A 22,971-nucleotide genomic window follows, 5' to 3' on the forward strand; every position below is an offset into this window, starting at 1 on the left:
CAGTACCACATATGACTAAGCACAGGAGAAGGATGCAGAACAAGAAAGAGAGCTTGAAGCATATACTTGAATAAACACCAAAGCCATCTTGAGGAAAAGTTCATGTTGGGGGGCGAGGGTTGATAGAAGGCAAACATGAGTGTTGCTTCTACTTTACTCAAGCCTGAATAATGAAACTGCCAACTGCATTTTAACACGTTTGTTTAGTTGTTTATGTATTTATTTAATTAATTTATGCATTTTTGGTCCTGGTAATTGAACTCAGGGGCACTTAACTACTGAGTCAACCCTTTTTTTGAGACAGGGTCTTTCTAATTTGCTTAGGTCCTCATTAAATTGCTGGGGCTGGCCTGAAACTTGCACTCTTCCTGCCTCACCTCCCCTGTTGCTGGGATTACAAGTCTGCACCACCATGTCTGGTATTAACACAGGTTTATATATATATATTCTTTAATGTTCTGTCTTGAATATGGTGTCCATTGCTAGAAGTTTTGAGCCATTTCAGATAAAGAAGCTTCAAGTTCTGAGAATACATTACTAATCTTACTGAATTTAGGTAAACTCTTCTTTTCTCAATTTTTTTTTCCTCTATCACAGATTTATTTACCAATAGTATACTTATGCTTCATTATGCAATTTGTATTACCCTTAAAAATGCTCTCCTATCACATTGTGGTAAATTATTTGTTAAGGAAATTATCAGAGTTGACATTATTGATTATATATCTGCCTTCTTCAGCGAAGCATGGCTGTGAGGAGGTCAGACACTGTTCCATTTATCATGGCACCCTCAGAATTACGCTCAATAATTTGCACATAGTCAATACGCAGATTTAACAAAGGTAAACTCCATTTCACGGAAGGAGTAGAACAAATTTTGACGTTAATCAATTCACCATATAGAATAAATCTAAAGGGAGAAAAATATAAAGGGAAGATAAGAAGTAGGAGATAAAACTCTAGCAATGCTATAAAAAAGAGCATGAATCTGCACACACTCTTGTACACATGATATGAAATCCAGAGAAGGAATGGAAGGAAAAAAATTGATACTATTAAAAGTAGTATCAAATGAGAAAAATACCAGAAACCAAAGAAAACTAAAGTAAAGAGGAGTGCTGCTCTGTGGAAGGACTAATCACCAAGTGGTAACACCTATGTAAGTGCATGGTCCTTATAACTACCTGTTAGCTGTACTGTGCCTCTGGTGTTGAAGACGAATATGCTCAATGCATTTGACCATGCCTGCTCTGAGTGTCAATACTAGGCCCATAGTCCTTAACTCAAGAGACTGAGTGGCATATTCACACTTATTACAACATGGATTAACCTGTGCTGATCTGAAGAAGCCAGTCATAGAAGAAAATGTTTACACAGACACTGATAGTAGAAGAGGACTTGCTGAGGGAAAAGGCTGAGAAAAATTGTTCCCAAACTAAATAGAGGTGATGTATGCATTACCCTGTGAATACATTTTTAAAAACTATTGAACAATTTAAAGGGACAAATTTTGTGGAATATAAATCATATTTCAATAAAGATGTCATAAAAATTAGATGAAAACAATTTGATACATGATCAAATAACAGAACAAATAATTGAAACCAATTCTTCTTTAGAAAATACATTGCAGATAGCATATCCAGCTTTATATGTTTTTTCCTTAGTTTACCATGCCCTCTATAATTTAAAAAAATTTTAAGAATATAGACCATTAAAAAAAATCATAGGCCTTATTTCCCAATGCCACAATAAACATTTATTAGGAATATATCCTGTTTTCAAAACTTTTCAATATATAAAACAAATAAAATACTTCACATCAATGTAAATGCCTCTTAAACCAATGTCATATTACTATTTTCTTAGAAACCAGAATTTGAAAAAAATATTTTAAACGATATGCTTAAGCTACTCAGTTCCCTAATCTATACTTTTCTGTTGTTATATTGGGACCTAGAGAGTACAAATCAGACATCAATTATAAATATGAATATTTTCAAACTACAGTTAAGATTCTTGCATTGCAAAGGACAAAAATAAAATGTTCATCTAAAATGTCAAAATTAATAAAAACATTGTTATCAATCTATAATAAGAGAGGTAATGACAGCCATAAGACATATTTTTGTCACTACAAGTCAGTTAGTAAAATGTCTACTTTTTGCAGTGAATAATGAAAATCTTGAAATCAAAACAATTGGGAAGATGACAAATATTCAGTTTTTGTTTTATTCTCTTCTGGGCTTCTTAAAATGATATTTTGGAGTGAAAATAGAAAAGGGAAAGAATATAGAAAAAAAATGATGAGTTAATTAGTTAATATAAACCAAGATTAATTGTAGTATTTTATTTTAATAGGTAATAATTTGAAAAAGAGGAGCAGAAATTCTAATTAAATTTTCTGAAATTCAAGTTAATTTTAATTTTGAGCTCTCATCTTTCCAAATTGGTGAGAAACATAAACATGGTCATTTATGTGGATCTCCTGAACTTTTCATAGGCTGGAGTCAATGAAAGGATTGGACTCTCGGTAGTCCAGAATGAGCCTCCTCATATGAGTAAGTGAATCTCTGTGCATGTTATCAAAATATGTGAGAAAATTGACTTAGAGGAAAGCTTTATTTTGGGTCATGGTTTCAAATGCCCCAGTTCACCATTGATTGGCCTCATTGTTTTTGGACTGTGACAAGATAAAAATACATCATGGTGGAAGCACTTGGCAGAGATGGTTGCTGACCTAATGGTGACCAAGTAATGAAGAGAGAGGAAGAGGAGGGATTAGGGTCCTAATATCCACTCCAAGGAAATGTCCCCAATCTCCTTTCTTCCAATAGGCACCACTGTTTGAGCTGGGGACCAATTCTTCAACAGATGGGCCTTTGGGGGACATTTAAGATCCAATCCATAGCACCATATAAAAACTATATTTTTTCAAATGCCAATTAACATCTATTTTGAACACCTACTGCACTGTATCACTTCATTGATTCTGGTTCCTCTGCAAGGCTGGTGCCAAAGTGTGTAGAGACATTTCAAAGGATTGAGGTACTTGTGGAGGTGAAGATTCCAATCCATGTCTGATCCTACACCTGCTGTGTCTGTTCTGAGAGATAGACAAATAGGCAGACAGGTATCAATATACAGCTATATATATTCTTTCCTACTCAAATTTCTTTTCCTAGACCTAGTTTTGGTTTTTAGGAAAAAAAAAAAAGAAGAAAGCCAAGGAGAGTCACAAAGTTGTTTGTATTAAAAGTTTTGAGTTGGGGAAAGGAAAATGCTTACATAAATGTAGTGCAACATGCTTTGATATGCATAGAAATAAATGACCAATTAATGTCTAAACATGTTATCCTCACTAGGTGAAAGCATGTGAAAGAAAATGCCTTAAACATGTGATAATCTCTTCTTGATGTTTGTAAGTGGCAAGCTTCCAAGAACATTTAGGAAAGTGAATGCATAAGGCACAAAGAAAACATGCTTGTTGGAAGTTTTATGTTTCTAAAGAATTAAAACTACTCCATTATCCATAACCATGTTTTGACACTCAGGGTTCTTGAATGTGCCTTGTATGTAATGTGACTTGTATAATACATGTGTTTTGTTATAGAGCATTAAATGAAAGTATTAAGTATAATAAAAAATAATTTAAAAACACTTAAAACTTTTATTCTTTAAGTTAACTGAGGCTTATTTCAATGTTGCAAAAAAGTTTGTTTTGCTGATTTTGTAAGGGATTAGTCAGAGAAGCAAACGATTTTTGCATTGAATTGTGTTAATTTCGATGGGTTTTTATTTAACATATTCATTAATTTATCAAGATGCATTTAAAGGTTAGGTTTGTCTTCTTTAAAAGAGTCTGATTGAAGTTCAGAGATGCAGAGAACTAGAAAGAGGATAACTTTCATCTGATAACATTGATAAACCTGAAAAAACTTCACATTAATTGCCATTTTTGAACCCATCACAGAACTGAGTCTTCAGTGCTATTAATAACTTTTTGGAGGAGAGCCAACTGCAATATAAAACAGGTCCCAACTGTGGAGTGAATAAGAAACACAGGAAAAAATTCTCGGACAAACTGTTAAGGACCAAGTGTAGTCTAGATGAGTGTGAAAAGTCTACTAGGACTTCATACTTAAGATGTTCACAACCTTTGCAGAAATTCCTCTTTGACTCTGACTAGGAGTTCACAGAAAAAGATCAGGATGAAGCCAAAATCAGTTGCTTCTGCTACTAGCTAGAAATTGGAGCCTTTTCCCTCAAACCCTTTATCCAGAGCCCACCTCTTCTACCTCCTATTCAGAATGGAAGATTAAATTTTCAGAATGGAAGATTAAATTTTTAGAGAGACAGTAAAGTGAAAACTGTCATCTAAAGTTCCTGGCGGATGTTAATAGAAGTGAAGAAATTATATTGATTGTAAACAATATCTTCCAGAAATAAAAGGGAGTAAATAATTTTCAACTCATACTATAAAAGCAGTATTTCTTTCATAACAAACCAGACAAAGTCATTAAACAAAAAACAGAGATTAACATTTTGGAATAGATGCAAACGTCTTCAACAAATAATTAGATATCAGATTCAGCATGTATGCTAAGTAGGGTTCATTCCAGACATACTCAACTGGTTCTACACTAAAATAAAAACAATGTAATTTAGCAAATTAATAATGAAAAATAGTTTATGATCAGGTCAGTTGACATAGAAGGAGCATTTCGCAAAACTCCATGCCCATACATGATTAATATTCTAAACAAACAATGAATTGAAGAGAATGTCCTTACCTTAGTAGAAAACATTCTTTCTATTTGTGTTCAGAGAAAAGGCAAGAATGTTCTTCCTAGCCCATGTTACTCAGCATCACAGTGATCATAATGGAAGTTCAAGCTAGTGCAAACAGGAAAAAAGGAAGATATAAAATACATGTCAATTTTAATGAAAAAGAAATGCATCTATTTACCTGTGATCTATTTTCTATATAGAAACTTTTAAAAAAATCAGAAAAACCTAATGCATTGAAATGTGTTGAGCAAGAATACCAAGTAAAGACATAAGTTGATAGCATACCCTGTTCCTAGATAGAGGTTAGTAGCATGTTTTAATGACTATACTTTCTAGTACCTCCTAGGCTCTCCTTTTTTTAGTGCCATATTAAGTACTTTTTGAGTACTTATTTTTCAATAGAAACTTCATTATTAATATTTGTTATTACAGAAAAAAATAGCTAGTTACCAATCATAGTTGAGTTGAATTTGTAAAAATCACATTAGGAAAGGAGTTCTGTATTATGATCATGCTGAAGATTTTGGTAGGTTATTATATTTTATAAAAAAAAAATTGAACTTATGTGATTGAATGTATATATGTATAAAACATATATATATAACATATTGGTATGTATCAATACTTATTTATATATACTTATATGTATGTAAATATATACACATATCCACATACATTACATATATGTGTGTGTTGAGATATATGTAGCAGAGAAGCAAATTAGTTAGACATCTCTTTTTTAAACATATTTATTTTACTGAGCAAAGTTATCTCTTGGCAAAAGATTGCTTTCTATTTGTTCTAGTATCCTCTTGTGCGTTCTATATTTTTTTTTCATATGGACGACGTTGCATATTTTTAAAATCAATTTCTATTTTTTAATGATCAATTAATTCTGCTTTATTTGTATACTAGAATTACAAACTTTAACACTGAACAATTACCTCATTGGTTATTTAGTAGATCTTATTGGTGACATAACTTAAATAACAAAATATTATTGCATATAATGAGAACAAGGTATATATATATATATATATATATATATATATACACACACACATGTATAATTTGAAATAAAAATCTTCTTTGATCTGTTCAATTTTTAGTTTTATTGATTTTATTTTTAAAAACAAAACAAAACAGTGGAATGCATTATGATTCTTATTATACATATAGAGTACAATTTTTCATATCTTTTTATAGAGTATGTTCATACCAATTCATGCCTTTATACATGTACTTTTTTGCATTACAATTTTATTATACAAATATACTACAATTTTTCATATCTCTGTTTATATATAAAGTATGTTGACACCCAATTCAATTCTTTATACATGGACTTTGAATAATGATGTCTATCACATTCCACCACCCTTGCTAATCCCCTGCCCCCTCCATCCCTCCATTTCCCTCCCACCCCTCTTCCCTATCTAGAATTTATCTAATCCTTGCATTCTCGCCCTCCCTACCCAACTATGAGTCAGTCTCCTTATATCAGAGAAAACATTCCATTTGGCATTTGTTTATTTTGGGGGGGTTTGGCTAACTTCACTTAGCATTATCTTCTCCAAAGCCATCCATTTACCTGCAAATGCCATGATTTTATTCTCTCTTAATGCTGAGTAAAATTCCATTGTGTATATATGCCAGATTTTTTTTATCCATTCATCCACTGAAGGACATCTAGGTTGGTTCCACAGTTTAGCTATTGTGAATTGTGCTGCTAAAAACGTTGATGTGGCTGTGTCCCTGTAGTATGCTGTTTTTAATTCCTTTGGGTATAGTCTGAGGAGAGGGATAGCTGGGTCAAATAGTGGTTCCATTCCTAGATTTCCAAGGAATCTCCATACTGCTTTTCATATTGGCTGCACCAATTTGCAGTCCCACCAGCAATGTATGAGTGTGCCTTTTTCCCCACATCCTCTCCAACACTTATTATTGTTTGTCTTCATAATGGCTGCCATTCTGACTGGAGTGAGATGATATCTTAGAGTAGTTCTGATTTGCATTTGTCTGATTGCTAGAGATGATGAGCATTTATATATATATATGTTGATTGATTGTATATCTTCTTCTGAGAAGTGTCTGTTTAGGTCCTTGGCTCATTTGTTGATTGGGTTATTTGATTTTTCAGCACTTAGCTTTTTAAGATCTTTATATACCCTAGAGATTAGTACTCTATTTTATGTGTGAGGAGTAAAAATTTGCTCCCAGGATGTGGGCTCTTGGTTCACCTCACAGATTGTTTCTTTTGCTGAGAAGAAACGTTTTAGTTTGATTCCATCCATTTATTGTTTCTTGATTTTAATTATTGCACTATAGGAGTCTCATTAAGGAAATTGGGGCTTAATCCCACATGATGAAGATTAGGGCCTACTTTTTCTTCTATTAGATGCAGAGTCTCTGTTTTAATTCCTAGGTCCTTGATCTATTTTGAGTTAAGTTTTGTGCATGGTGAGAGATAGGGGTTTAAAATCAATTTCTTGAAACTGTGTATTTTATTGTTCTTTTAAATAGGTTATTCTCTTCCATTACATATGAATGGAGGGGAATAGGGCAGAAGCAGTAGCTGAACTGTGTGCAGCAGGCTGGATGAAGCCTCAGGCAGCTTGGTGTTAGGATGCTCTGCAGCAATAATTGCCTATGGTGAGGTGGTTCTTTGCAGCTGAGGTAAGACCTTGAAGGTGCTGTGAGCTGGAGGCTATCTCCTAACTTCAGTCCCAGCAGTTGGGCCACAAGTTTGTCTGTGAAAAGCAGATCGGGCAGACTATCTTTCTCATACAATCTGGGCTTCATTGTTTGAAGCTCAGGGAGATGCTGAGCATGAATAGCTAGTGACAGAGAACCTTGAAGAATTCTTATTGGAGAAGCAGAAGAGGGAAAGTCTAAAATGTAGACTGAAAAGAAGACTTTGATTGGAAAAGGTTTTGGAGCTCTGTTTAAAAAAAAAGAAGGAAAGAAAGAAAAAGGGGAGAAGCATAAAGATGGAAAAGTGTTTATTTCTTTATCAGACAATTTATTTTTCAAGTTTTGACTATGTATTTTAAAGTAAGCATGAATGTTTCCTAATGTAGAATATGAAATGGAATGTAAAAAGGTTTTTTTTTAAGTCAATTTTCAAGAAAATGGAGAATATTATAATTAGGAAAAATGCAGAGTAAAAATTAAGCTAAAGATATAAGGTAAATGGGTACTAACTGATTGATACTTAGCATTCAAAAACACTGAAACCACATATGAAATAATTGTGTTTTAGAGGACTAGGGACATTTTATCCATTGTGTTTAGACAGAAAAAGAAAATGGTGTGTGTGAAGTAAATTTGTGGTGTTCATGGCGATAGCTTAATGGAGTTTGTGTGTGAAAAAGTCAAAATCATTTGCTGAAGTGAGGAATAAATTGGATATAAAGTTTAAAGAACTTGGGAAAGCCCAGCTCTGAACAATAACAATAGTAAAGAGAGAAAGCTAAGAAGGGACATACATTTGTTTGCTACACTGAAAGACCAATTAACTTAACCAATTAACCAATTAACCACAAATGTAAATTGAACTTGGTATTTGATGAGAACGAGTCATGGAGAGAAAAAACTAGAAACATTCTACCCTGAGTGAAACAACAAAATAGAAAGGTAAATAGTCTTGGCAAAGTCAAATGTGAAGCAGAACAGATTCAAAGCTTCATTGGAGTTCAAAGCGTCAAGGAAAGACAAAGTCGGGCGGAAAACATGTTTGCGTGCTGAGGTCACACAAGAAGACTGAAGGTTTGTAATGTATTGGGAAATGGTATGATAAATGACAGATATGAAGAACAGCAGGAGTGATATAGTCAGGTAACAAATAACCCATAGAGGACAAGTGGAGGGGCAATGTGGACTTGGAACCTAGTCTTAGTTTAAGTCTGTGAACCAACCACAGAGGTCGTATTTTAGTCTGTCATTGTAACATTATTATTTTCCCTACATATGAATGAGAAAGTCACAGAGCACAAATGAAGAATCATGAGCTGTGCAGCTGGATAAATTTGTGCCTCAATTCCTAGATCAAAAGCCCTTATCTAGCATTAAATTTAGGCAACATTTCATGACTTCAAAAATTTTAGTTTCTTCATAATGGAGATTATACTATTCATCTCTAAAAGCATCATATGGATGCAATATTTTGATGCATAGAGCTCATCTGCTACTCAGTCCATTTAATTTTCCCACTGCATTCCAGCCATACACTTGATTTCAGTTCCTTGGACACACCATGTTCATTTTTAACTACATATTTTTGTTGCTAAGTTCATCAGAGAAACAGAACAAGTGGGAGATAGACATTAAGAGATGTATTCCAAGAGAATCACTTGACAAAGTTGTTCATGCAGCTTAGTGGTGAGCTGTTGCAGGTGTCTGTCTCCAGACCCTGTCCAGTGTCCCTGATTCAGGCTAATGTGTGAAGGGGACTGTGGCAGTGATTGCAGTGGCCCAAGATGGAGGGGACTGGGGGAGCCCCACGCTGGTACATGGGGGTCCACATGGAGCAGCAGCCACAGGGTCCTGCCTGGGTGGGCAGTGGGGGTCCTGCACAGACACTGAGGCTAGGGGACATGCATGGGCACAACAGCCTAGATTCCTGTGACTCAACAGCTGTCAGGGGTCCTCTAATAACTTGGAGAGAAATAATATACCCACTACTTAAATTCCAGGTCCCAGAGTGACAAGGAATGCAGCCTTTCTCTAGCCCACCATCTTGGCTCTGGATCTCCCCTACTGGATTCTTACCCAGCAAAACCTTATAAACTCAATTGAGTTGTATTGCTCTAATTTATTCCATTTTTTTAAAAAAAATTACATACTTTTCAAACTTGTCTACTATTCCCTTTTCTGTTCTTTAGTCATGCCTTTCCGTCTTTCTTGGACCATGGTGTATCTCTCCTAGTCCCTCTTTGTCACAAGCATGTCCACTCTCCTCACTCCTTGAGCTTCATGCTGTAGCCTTCTTATATACTCCATATTTGATTTTTTTGGCAGGGGGAGGTTACCAGTGGTTGAACTCAGGGGCACTCAACCACTGAGCCACATCCCCAGTCCTATTTTGTAATTTATTTAGAGACAAAGTCTCACTGCATTGCTTAGTGCCTCACTTTTGCTGAGGCTGTTGAACTTACCATCCTCCTGTCTCAGCCTCCCCAGCTGCTGGGATTACAGGTGTACACCACCACCTGGCCTCTGTTTGATCTTTCCACCATTTGCCTTCCTGCTCCTACTCTCAGCTGGCTTCAGGCTGTAGGTCAGAGAAAGGCACATGATTTTTCAGGTGTTTTTCAACTTTATCTGGGTGCTCAGCACTGCTCTGTGATCTTTATTCATGCCCTAACTTTGTGTCCTCATCTGTTGCTCATAAAAGTTCTTATAGAACTCTATCCTCAAATTTCTTCTGCAAAGGTATACTTCTTGTTATCACAGAGTATGTTAAGGCTATCAGCTATGAACATGCCTCATCTCTCTCCTCTAATTTATTCTCAACAACCACATTAGACAGTGTGGACATGGAAATACCATCATTTCTAGAGCATTTTTTTTCTATTGATGGGCATACATTCTATTCAAAATCACAGCCCTATATTCAATGCACAAAACACATCCAAGATACTTATTTCTGTGGAATACAGCCAGGAGATTTATGTTCACAAGGTAGCTTACAAAAAAAGCTCTGTCAATTCTCATTTCTACTGACAGTATTCTCTAAGGCCTGGCCATAAATAGATCTTATAGCTCTTCTACATTTTGCTAGTCTGATTAAGGTAAATTAATATAGATTTTTTTAAATTTTGAATACTTGGTGTTTGTTTAGCAAATTTTCATTATGTAATTTCATATTCATTTGTCCAATTGTAGACTTCTTCTGCAAAGGTATCCTTACTTATTGTTATCACAAGATATCTTGTTATCACAAGCTAAGTATAGATATTTTTTTCATGAAAACTATCATTTAAAAGCCATATTTTTTTCTGTTTTTGTTTGTTTGTTTTCTTTAATAATTATAAATGCCCTTTGGCTACTGGCACATCTCAGAAAAGATGGGTGGTGCTTGAATTTCAAGGAGTAATCTGAATACACATTGGGCACAATTAACAGAAAAACTGACTGATTCCATGTTCTTTTAAACTTTATTTTCTCCTATTTTTCTGCAGAAATAAAAATTGAAGTCAGTTTATTTGGAAATTAGATTGTTATATGTTATTTCATAAGTATGTTTAAAGTTATTGAGTCATTTTGAAATTTATAATAAATTTAAGCAAGAGAGTAAATGTCATATTTTAACAAAATATACATATTTCTAAGATTGACAGAAGTAATTTAAGATAAAAACTGTCAGTTTCTCTACTGATTTTAATTTCTACTACTGACAGAAGTATGTCTGTACTAAAAATTGGACAGTTAGTATTAGTTAATGCGTATATTTAGGAATGAGAAAGTACATGAATACTTGGTCTGTTTAGGAAAATTCACAGGTGTGCTGGGAAATTTTTAAAAGCCAAACCATCTGTCTCACTTATGAGTGCAACATTATGCATCCAGTTCATTAGGAGATATTAGACTTATAGCTGAGCTTGAGGATTCATTTATTCCTACATTAAATACTTTTCTGTTTTGACTACATTTTTAGGAACTGTAACTAGCACACACAATTATATTAAAATGTAACATCAAGGAACATATTTGTTGTTTAATGAGATTATTGTGCCTTCTCCTCCTTTAAAATATAAGCTACATGCAAAATGTAAATGGACCCATAACACTCTTTATTTTTAAATCACATATTTTAAAGCCAGTATTTTTGTTGTTGTTGTTGTTATTGTTGTTTTTAGTTTGCTGCACAGGGAGTGAAGAGCTGCACAGGATGTGAAAACCCTCTATTCAATTTAAAATGTCTCCTTTCACTTAGGAATTCCATCAGAGTTTTAAGTCACTTTACTCATGTTGACACTAGCTATATAGTTGAGTCTCTATAACATTTCTGAACTTCTATACTTCTCTCCCTCTCTAAGGGTTACTGCTGGTGGTCAAATTCTTCATCAGTTTTGATCAACCTGAATCATTTAATAGGGCACTGCAGGAAATACCATGGTGGTAGAAGCAGATATAAGCTTTAGAGGTAAAATAATAAATAAATACATAAAAATAAAAGGTGACAAATTAATTTGACTTTGGCTTTCTCTGGGCTTGAGTTCCAACAAATATAATATGATGTGATACCAAAGACTATCATTAAGACCACATGAGAACTGTAGGACAGGTCCTGTGGCTGGCTGCCATATGTCATGTGTTACCTCTAGTAGCAAAATTTGCTGATCACTATTGCAGAATGAATGTGAGATAACTATGGGTGCTTGAGAAATTTAGTAATTGTACTGAACTTCCACCTATTAGTGTTTTTTTCCTCCTAAAGATGAAATCCAGTATGCCACAGCCCAGCTGGCTGGACAAAATAACCGGGGGGTGACGAACAACTTGTGTACGTTGATACAGCAGGAGTGGGAGCCGTTTATTGTAGGACCAGAGCGATATCACAGCTTATCTAACTAACATAAACTAGATACATCAGTCAACCAATAAGGAATCTCCACACTTAATGGCTCCATGGCATTACTTCACAAACCACTCCCTCTGGCATTTTGCCAGGCGCCATCCAGACTTGTTTACAGACTCTAACACCAGTAGACTTTAAATTCTATTTTTTTTTCAATTACAAGGGTGATAAATAATAATTGTGCTAGTTTTAAAAATACGAAATGATTAAGTTGTGCTCCATAGCTTCAGGTTTTAAAGAAAGTGTATATTGATAAAGTCTATTACCAAAGACAAAGTCATCCAAAAGGAAGCAAAGAGGGAAGGCTGCAACTTGCTGTGACCTTGTTGGTCTTTTCTATAGCTTTTATCCAAATTCTGTTTTTCTTTATTGGAGAACGTTTTGTTAAGGGAAATAAATTAAAGGTTGAAGACAATCAGGCATGTTTTCTTTTATATTTAGTAGCTAAAAAATCATCAACCTAAAAGTGATCTAGAGATTGAGAAGGCTATGGGATGGGGTAGGGGTGGAAAAGGGGCCACGGGATCTGATCAGTGCATCCTATATGCTTGTATGGAAATATCACATTAAACCACATTAATATGCACAATTAAACATGTTAATGAAAATACTATTCACTGTTTAAAAAATACAGTGAATAAAAATCAGTGAAGCCCTTATATTTCACATCAAAAAACAAATGTAAAACCAGCATTTCATAATATATGTTTAGTTTTATTGTCTATGATTCTTAAAGTCTACAGTTTTGTTTTGTTTTTTCTCTTGAGTGTTCCCTAGCAAATAATGAAACCACGTTTTAAGCATGGAGCCATAAATACTTATGGCAATATATTCCACATTACAGCCCCTTTGTAGACTCCTTTCTTTCTCATACAATTATTCTTTTAATAAGTATAACTATCTTAATTTTGTAATCTGAAACTTGTTAATGTGAGAAATCAATACTTTCAATGAGTAAATGCACTACATATATAATTTTTAATGAGACATATCTTTAAAGCAAATCCTTATCAGAATGTGAGTATTCTGGATCTATATATTATGGAATTGTTTAGATATTTGCTCTTTTTTCTGTCATTTGGATTTTCTGGCAAGTTTACAGCAAAGAAATTTTGCAGTGGAACCATACTAAGCACGCATTATCTGCCACCTATATTGGTAGATGCTGGGGCAATTTCTATGTTAGTTTATCTGGCTCACGATTCCCATTGCTGGATATCTAATGCACAAATTTGTATTGACCACATACACTGTGTTTTTCTGTGAGGGTGAGTAAGAAAGACATATAATAAAGCATTTTTGGTGCTAAAATGCCACATCAGGCACCTTAATTTGCTGCAAATAAGACCAAATTAGAGTTTAAAATGAGAACATTGCTACCTTGTGTTTCTGGTAGCAATGCAGCATCCTAACGGCATGTGAGCCATCACAAGATTTAGAGCTCAACTCAATCAGTGGCAACAAAATTAGAAATAAATAGAGGAGGATCAATACAAAGTGTCTTCTGGAATAATGAAACAGTCCTCGGCTGGAAAAATCTATTTTATTTTTCCTCTCTTAGCTTGGTGCTCTGGAAATATCTGACTAGCCCACTAGAAACTAACTCAGCTTATGAAGAGAAGAGTCAAGGGTAACTATATGATATGTAAACATAAGCATACACATATAGATATTGCATAGGTACATGTGTATCTTTTTAAAGGTGAACTGACTGAAAAACAGTGCATTTAGGGACTACAATTTCACTATGAAAATTATAACCCCAATGGATAGAACAGCTTTCAATATTGCTATTATTTGATACAGTATTAACTGTCCACTACTCATTCTTTTTCCTATAATGTGTTTCTTCGTGTTTAAGCTTGTGTTATTACTTTTGAAAATCTTGTATGAGGAGTTTCTAATACATTTTAGTGTTAAGACAGGTGATATATGATGGCAAAGGAAAAATAATAACCAAGGTTGCTCATAGTATTTGGAGATTCTTGAAGTGCTAGGTCTAACCTCGGAGCCTGTGGAGCTCTGAACTGCCTGATTAAGTATTGGATTCTCCCCTCATGTTATCAGGGGCCAGGATTCAAAGCAATGTCAGAACATTGGCCACAGCTCCTTCTGGATCAGCACTGGTATTCAGTGGGAGAACCAACACTTCTTAGGGCATCATCAGGGTGTTGTGGTTCAGTTCTTACGGTTACAACTGTAATGTAGCCATCCAATGGCAGAACTCACAACATCAGCATTTGGTTTGGAAACCATGAGTTCTTACCTTTTGATAGCAGCTGTAAATGGAGTCTTAGTGTCCACATTTTCAAATGTGAACCATGGCCTTGTCCAGTTTCCATATTTTGAGAAGGCAGAGCACTTGACAGATGATCATTCCTAGGACATTATCTCTTAAGTTCTCTTTGAAAATGACTTATAATACATGTGGCTCTTGAACATTCACTAAATACAGAGCTGATGTGAATTTTTACTTAAAAATTTGGGTCATGGAGAGATGAGAGACTTTAATGTTAAAATGTTTTTTTATAAGCTTTAGGTTACAGTATATGTACCATAAGCCAATATAATATTTTTTGAGACTAAAACACTTTTATCCATTCATTCATTGAAGGACATCTAGGTTGATTCTATAGCATGCCTATTGTGAATTGAGCTACTATAAACAACCTAGGTGTCTTTCAATGGATGAATGGATAAAGAAAATATGGTATATACACACAATGGAATATTAATTAGCCATAAAGAAGAATGAAATAATGACATGTGTTGGTAAGTGGATGGAACTGGAAAAAAGCCAATCCCCCAAAATCAAAGGCTGAATATTCTCTTTGATTTGCAGATGCTAACCCAAACCAGGGAGGTTGGGGAGGGAAATAATAGAAATCCATTGGATTAGACATAGGGAAAGTAAGGGAAGGGAACAGGGAGGGGAATAGGAAAAGCAGTAGAATTAATCAGACATAACTTTCCTAGCCTTGTATTTGAATACACACCCAGGGTAACTCTGCATTATGTACAGTAACAGTGGGACCCTAAACAGAATAAGTTACATTCTATGTATGTATAATTTGTCAAAATACATTCTATTGTCAGATATAGCTAAAAATAAATAAATTAATTAATTAAAAAATGAACTTTTAAATAAAATTTCAAAAGATAGACACCCATATACACACGTCAGAAAAATCTTAACAAGCGAAGATGAATAGCATCACAAATTAAATATATGTCCCTCATCTTTTCCAGGAATATAAATACCAAATTTCTATTTCAAATGGTTATTTCCTCATGAGTAATCATCCAGTAGGCTAATGCTAGTTGTTTCAATCATTTGCTTTTAATTCATTCATATCTTTATTTTCAACTTTTATTCATCCTATATATATATGTGTTGTTGGTTAAAGTGAAATGTATGTCTGCACACACACATATGTGCATTCTTGGACATCAAAACACAACAAAAAATGTATGGCTCTTGTTTTAAAATAGTTAAGTGTAAAATTTTACATAATTAAAGGCAGAAATTTAGATTTTGTTTTCAAAAATTTTTGTAAAGTTTGATTTTGTACTGTTTGTATGTAAAAAGGACTGACATATAAAATATTTCTTTTTCTTTTTTGTGCAATGGTACTTTATTTTGTTTTTCATTATTATTTTTATTTGTTCTAATTAGTTATACATGGCAGCGGAAAGCATTTAGTTTCATTGTACACAATTGCAGCACAACTTTTCATTTCTCTGGATGTACATGATGTAGTGTCACACCACACATGCAATCATACATGTACCTAGGCTAATTGTGTTCATCTCATTCCACCATCTTACCTACCCCATCCTTCATGTCCTATCCAAAGTTCTTCCATTCCTCCCATGCCAACCCCACCCCTCAGGTTATGGATCAGCATCATTTATCAGAGAGAACATTGGGCCTTTGGTTTTGGGGATTGGCTTACTTAGCTTAGCATGATATTATCAAATTTCATCCATTTAACTGCAAATGCCATAATTTTATTCCTTTTAATGCTGAGTAATGTTCCATTGTGTATGAAATATTTCTTTTTCTTAATTATTGAGTACACTCCTCAGGCTATGCTATAGTACTCCATGTGCATTTTTGCTATTACATTCTTACTGGGTTTACATTTTTAAAAATGGAAATATAAAATGTCAAACATCTTCATCATATCTTGTATTCAAAATGAGTGTACTAGGTGCCTTCAAGTTTAATGCCAGTCTAGGTTGGCAGTCATTTGTACTATGTGTTTTGTTTTGTTTTTAAAAGAATTTTTATAGAAAACATAAAACATTTTAATGCTACAGTCTCATCTACCAGTGGTTCTAATTTATGCGTGCGTATTCAAATGAACTTGGGTTTTAATTAATCGACTAAAGCCAGATGTGTAATAAGTCATTTCAGAAAATAAACAATTTGCCATTGTCATAGCTAGAGGTAGTCAAGAGTGAATCCATGTTCTCAGTAGACTGGCATATCTGTGATTAACGATGAACTCAGCACCTAATTAACACCTTAAACCTCTGAAAAAGTGAGGGAAGTAACTGTTGTCCCCCAAAGGTGGGTGATAATGGGAAACAGCTGCTTCATTTCTGTTCCTTTGAAATGACCACCTGAGATAGCAACTCTTTTTCAGTTATTCAGAATTAGGTCAATGCTATCAGAGTTCTTAAACACCATTTGCAAGACATTAGTATCATTAAATAAAAGACCATGTCTCAAATTCCTTCATCAACACAGTGAAAACATATAAAATAAAATTGAAAAATAGATTTTCTTATAATCAAAACATTATACTCCAGTTGAAGTTTAAATCACCGCTTTCTTGGGTCCTAGGTGTCAAAAGAGCGGAAACACTAAGCAAACATACAGTGAGGGAAAAAGTTTCTCTAACTAATGTCTTTATTTTATTTCCTTTTTTCTCTTTAGATTTTTTTCATCCTTTTTGCATAAGAATAAGCAGTTGTGTGTTTCTACCCTCTAATAGCAGATTTGGGGGTAAATTTCATAGCAGCCATGTAACCTCCATCTTTTAAAAAATATTTTAATATAATCATCTTCACTATAGATTAATTCTGCCTGATTTTGGAGATCATTAAATAAAACCCCACCACTATATTCAGTGTTTCAGTTTTTTTCACATAATGTTTTGATCGTTTATTTTTTTTTTGGTAATACTCTACATAGTAGTAATTCAGTGTTTTCATTACTGTGTAGTATTCCTTTGTAACCTACAAGAATTTATTCATGCAGTCTACTACTCATGAATATTTGGATCTGGTTTTTCCTTCTTTCTTTCAACTGCAAATAAACCTGATTAAATGTTTGAGGACCTGTCTTTTGTTGGTCATATTTGGTAAATATTTGGAAATGAAACTATTTTTTTAGCTTCAATAATTAGAGCCAAACAAATTTCCAAAATGTTTTTACTTGTTTTTTTTTTTTTTTAAAGTCACTGATTTCAAGTTCAATAATTATATCTTCCCTTAAAACCAGAGTTTTGGAAATTCCATCTAATGAGTTCTTAATTTCAGGTGATGTATATTTTGTCCATTTTATGTATCCTTTCAATACTTTTTTGGACTAAAATCTTCTGTTGGAAATCCCTATCTTTTCAAATGTTATCATTTTTGTCTACCTTCTATGTTTTTTCCATATTATCAATATTGTATTATCAATATTTGAAGACAACTCTTATCTGAATCACTTGTGGGTCTGTTTCTATAGTATATTTTCACTGCCTTTTGATCACCTCTTGATCTCTAACTCAAACTTCTGAATCTTCAATAGAACCCCAGATATTGTCAATAATAAAATTTCAAAGTGACTGAGTGATACATTTTTCCACACAGCCTTATTTTTCCCTCTGCCAAATGGACAGCATACCAGTAGATCACTATGTTTAATTGGTTTTCCACTCTCATAGGACAGTGAAACCAGCATTGGTATCTGAATTGTTTTTAAGAAGTTGAAACTATCATTTTAATATTAAAGGAGAATTTTTTCTTCTTAGACTTTTTAAAAAAATATTACTGAGTTGATATTAATATAGGTTTCAGTAAATGCAAATTCTGTAGTTTAGTAGATTTTCAGAAGTGTGGCTGAGCTGACATCAGCAGTTTAAGATGTCATGTGGGGATATGCTGTTCACCAATTATCAAGCAGTTGTATATTTTGGGGGATCTTCTGTTCCTGATTAGCTGACTATCATAACTGTGAGGCTGACCCAGGTCAGTTGACTAATAAATGTGTATTTACTGTTTTGCCATCAATTGATTCAATAATACAAAATAATTTAGCAACAATGACCCAGAGAGAGAAACAGGATATTTGCATAGGTTATGTTTTATGCTTTACTTTCCTCAATAATGATAGATGCTTAAATCCTTCCTCTACTCTTTTTCTCCAAAACATTTCAAAATATTTTATATATTTTGTGTACCATTTACAGTTACATTCAGCATGAGAGTCAGTCTAATATGAGCTAATTTATCTCTTCTAAAACAGGAAGAATGTGAATAGAAAGTTGAGTTAAAAAAAATTAAGAAGATGTAGAACTGGGTCACACTCCAAGGCAGCATGCTTTCCCGAGAGCTAGCAGTTTTACCAAGGCACACACAAAGAGCATCCACACATAGGTGGACAGACACTTTGAGATAGAAGCCAAGAACCTCCAAATAAGTGGTGACTTAAAAGTTCCACTTCTCAAAGTGATTTTCCATTGATTTGTTTGTCTGAATGCCCTAACAGTCATTGTTAAGTGGTCTTTTGAGATGATGCCCTTTCTCTATAAATTTAAAGGTTGCTTTCACTTTGACTCTGGGCTTAATCATGGAACTTTCTTTGTCCAATGAAATAAGAAAAAAAATTTGTACAAGAATTGTGAAAAACTATTACTGCATTTCCATTCTCACTCTTCAAACCCTACCACTGCCATGAGAATAAGCCAGGCTAGATCAAAGGAGGATGAAGAATATGAGAGAACATCCAGATTGATGAAACCCTGGGGTTGCAAGCCTCCAGTTAACCCATCAGCTCATCTCAAATGCAAAGGTCTACAGGAATAAGCTGAGTCTCACTCAAGTCAGGAGAGAAACCTTGCTAACATACAGGCTCATGAAAAAGAACCTACACTTTATGTTCTATGCCTTTATGCATTAGGGTAGATTGTTACTCATAAATAGCTAATGGAAGGACCAAGGGGAAGGTGCATATAATATTTCCTGTACAAGACAAAAGAGTGGGTTTTATAAACACTCAGGGTTGTTTATTCTTTAAAAGAAGCTTCACACAAACTGTTCCTCCCTCTGTATTGCTCCTCTAGTTTCTACTTGACTTGGTGGTTCACTTCTTCTTACAACATAATGAGACTTTTCTGATCATTCTGCATAAAACACTGCCCACTATTCCCCATTCTCCTCCCTAACTCTTTTGCCTGCTCATTTTTGCATTAGTAATACATCATACATGCATATGCGCGCACACACACACACACACAAGTTTATTTTTTTATTTTTATTTTTTTAAATTTTTTGTAGTTGGACCGAATGCCTTTATTTTATTTGTTAATTTTTATGTGGTACTGAGGATCGAACCCAGTGCCTCACGCATGCTAGACAAGCACTTTGCCACTGAGCTACAGCCCCAACCCACGAGTTTATTTTTAAAATCTCTCTCTAGAATTAAGCTGCAATGCAAAGATCTATAATTTTGCCTACTGCAATTTAAAGGTCTATAAGATCTGAAATATGGTAGATGATTGGTATATGATTGTTGAATTAATAGTGATAGAAGATATATATAGTGGCATCTCATCTTAAAAAGTAAAATAGTTCAAACCAACAATAAAATGAGACCATTAGGATTCCTTGAACTGTACCTAAGAATCTACTAATAAAACTAAATAGACTGATTGAATAGAGAATAAATATGTAAATAGTTTGAAACCTGAACTGAGGTTATTTTTTTTCCTTGCAAAGAAGTAGACATAGTTGAAATTAATCAAAAATAAGAAATTAAAATAGAAGATATAAAGGTCAGCTACAATGAGAATATTAAGGAAAAAAATAGTGCAGGGCATGGTGGTACATGTCTGTAATCCCTGTAACACACAAGGCTGAGGTAGGAAGATTGCAAGTTCAAGGCCAGTCTCAACAACTTAGCAAGACTCTAAGGAACTTAGCAAGACCCTGTCTCAAAATAAAAATTAAAAATTGCCAGGGGTGTGGCTCAGTGGTGAAATACTACTGGGTTCAAAAACAAAACAAAACATAAAAGCAGCTACCATATAACAAGTCAATTTACAGAGTAAAATAAAAATATACTTACATATGGAGTATTCCCTCTAAGTTCTGAACAGTATGATTATAAAGACCTAGGTGCACAGCTGCTAACATTTTAATAAAACAAGCAAACAAGCAAAACCATAATAAAAAATGAATACATGCATACATGCATATTTGCATACTAAGTGGAAAACCTTCAAAGACTTCAGAATGAAGTTATCCATAGTTTGTTAACTCACACACAACACTAGCTTGTGGAAAGCAATGTTGAAATTGTTACTTATTAATCAAATTTAATGATGCAAATACAATTTTTCAATCCTGGCTCAAAGTTCTTGCAATATATTCATGTAAAAAAGAACTGAAAAATGCCTCTACTTGCCCCCTATCATTAATAACTTTGAACTCTAAATATCAATGACTAAATGAGCTTTCAAATGGCAAGGTAAAATAAATACCTTTTCAACATATAAGCATCCCAGGAATTTATCAGCCATAAACTAACTTGAAAGATTTATCAGAAGATTTATCAGAAAAAATGAAAAATGAACCACAAAAAAAGGAAAGACTGAGAAGTCAAGGGACATTTTGAATATCTTCTTATATCAACAAATAATCTTTTTTCTTATGAATAAAAAGGAATTTGCTATCATTTCTTGGCCTTTTGGCTTAGATCAAGTGTAAAAAGGAATTAGTTAACTCTTATTATTAGACAAATTGCATCAATTATTTGAATCCCTTTGCTGGAAAGAAAATATAAATATTACAATAGAGACTGCCAACATTCAATGCTTATCAAGTTTATCAAATGTTGTAGTTATCTAAAACATTGGAATGCTACACCCCTCAAACATGCTCCATATGAAACTTACACATGAATATAAAATCCATAAATATTATTAAAGCAAAACCAATGACATCTTAAACATGTTTTAAAGTGAAATTCGTTTCAGGATTCATGGAAATGTATTATATGCATTAATAAATCCATGAACACATCTATTATACAACATATTAATTTGCATTGCTGCATGACAGATTATCTCAAGATTAGCATTTTAAAGCAACTCACATTTATTATCTCACAGTTTTTATAGCTAACAAGTTCAAGCTCACTTTAACTAGTTCTTATGCTTTGGATCTTGCAAATTAGCACTCAAGATGTTTTACCTAATGTCTGGGTTCTCTCCCAGGATTACAGGGTTATTGGCATTACTCAATAGCTTGCAGTTGTAGGACTAAGTTTCTCAGTTCCAATTTTCTTCCTCTGTTTATTGATAGCCTGCACCATACTTGAGAGCTTCTTTATGGCCATAGGGAGAATATCTCTGGTGCTTCTACTCTCCACTTCCTGTGGTCTGTGATCTTGAACCCTTCTTATAAATGACTAATCCTATTAGATCGACCCCCCTAGGATAAGGGTCCTTTGGATTAAAGTAAACTACTAAGGAACCTTAATTGCATCTTCAAAATTCTTTTATTTTCTTTGGTCTTTCTAAAGATCCCAACAACATTTGCTCTAGAATATATTCTCACATGTGTTTGTATAATAAAAAGTTTGGAAGATAGATACAATGTCATCCTACAGAACAGAGGAAAGGTATATTTATTGGCTAGGATAGTAAATATAATATAATAATTAGACACATGTATCTTCCCCAAGGGCAAAGGTTGGGATAGTTTAAATGTTTCAAATGGAATTGGGAAGAAAAATGTAAGCTCATTTTTTGGTATCCAAATATGCATCTGGAGATATTCTTCAAAATCATGTACAGAATACAAGAATAAAAAGACAATAAAGAGGCTGGATTTACAATCCACATACTAAAAACAGATAACTATGATAAAAGAACAGTAAATAAGAGGAAACATTAAAATAGAAATTGTTTATGATAGCAGAACTTAAATATCCTTATATATAAGCCCATTAATATCAAGAAACTTTACAGATAACTACAAAGTATATTTCTAAATGACACAAAGTAGATCTAAACAAGAAAAAAGATGTAATTTATATGGATAGAAAATTTCAACCTCCCCAACCAAAAAACATAGTTTTTTTTTCCTAAATTAACTTATAAATTAAAAAAATGACCAAAATAGTGTCCAGTCCGTATCTCCAACACAGAGCTGCACAAGTTCATTAAAAATTTATTTACAAGACAAAGAAATGAGGTTATCCAGAAAACCCTGAGAAAGAAGTACAAAGTAGATTGCTAGTAAATCAACTGAGAGGCTAATGGAAAACTAATGGCTTGCACACATACCCTATTAATCAGCAAAGAGTGACATTTAAA

Source organism: Marmota marmota, unplaced genomic scaffold (assembly GCF_001458135.2).
Source record: "Marmota marmota marmota unplaced genomic scaffold, marMar, whole genome shotgun sequence".
Lineage (NCBI taxonomy): Eukaryota > Metazoa > Chordata > Mammalia > Rodentia > Sciuridae > Marmota > Marmota marmota.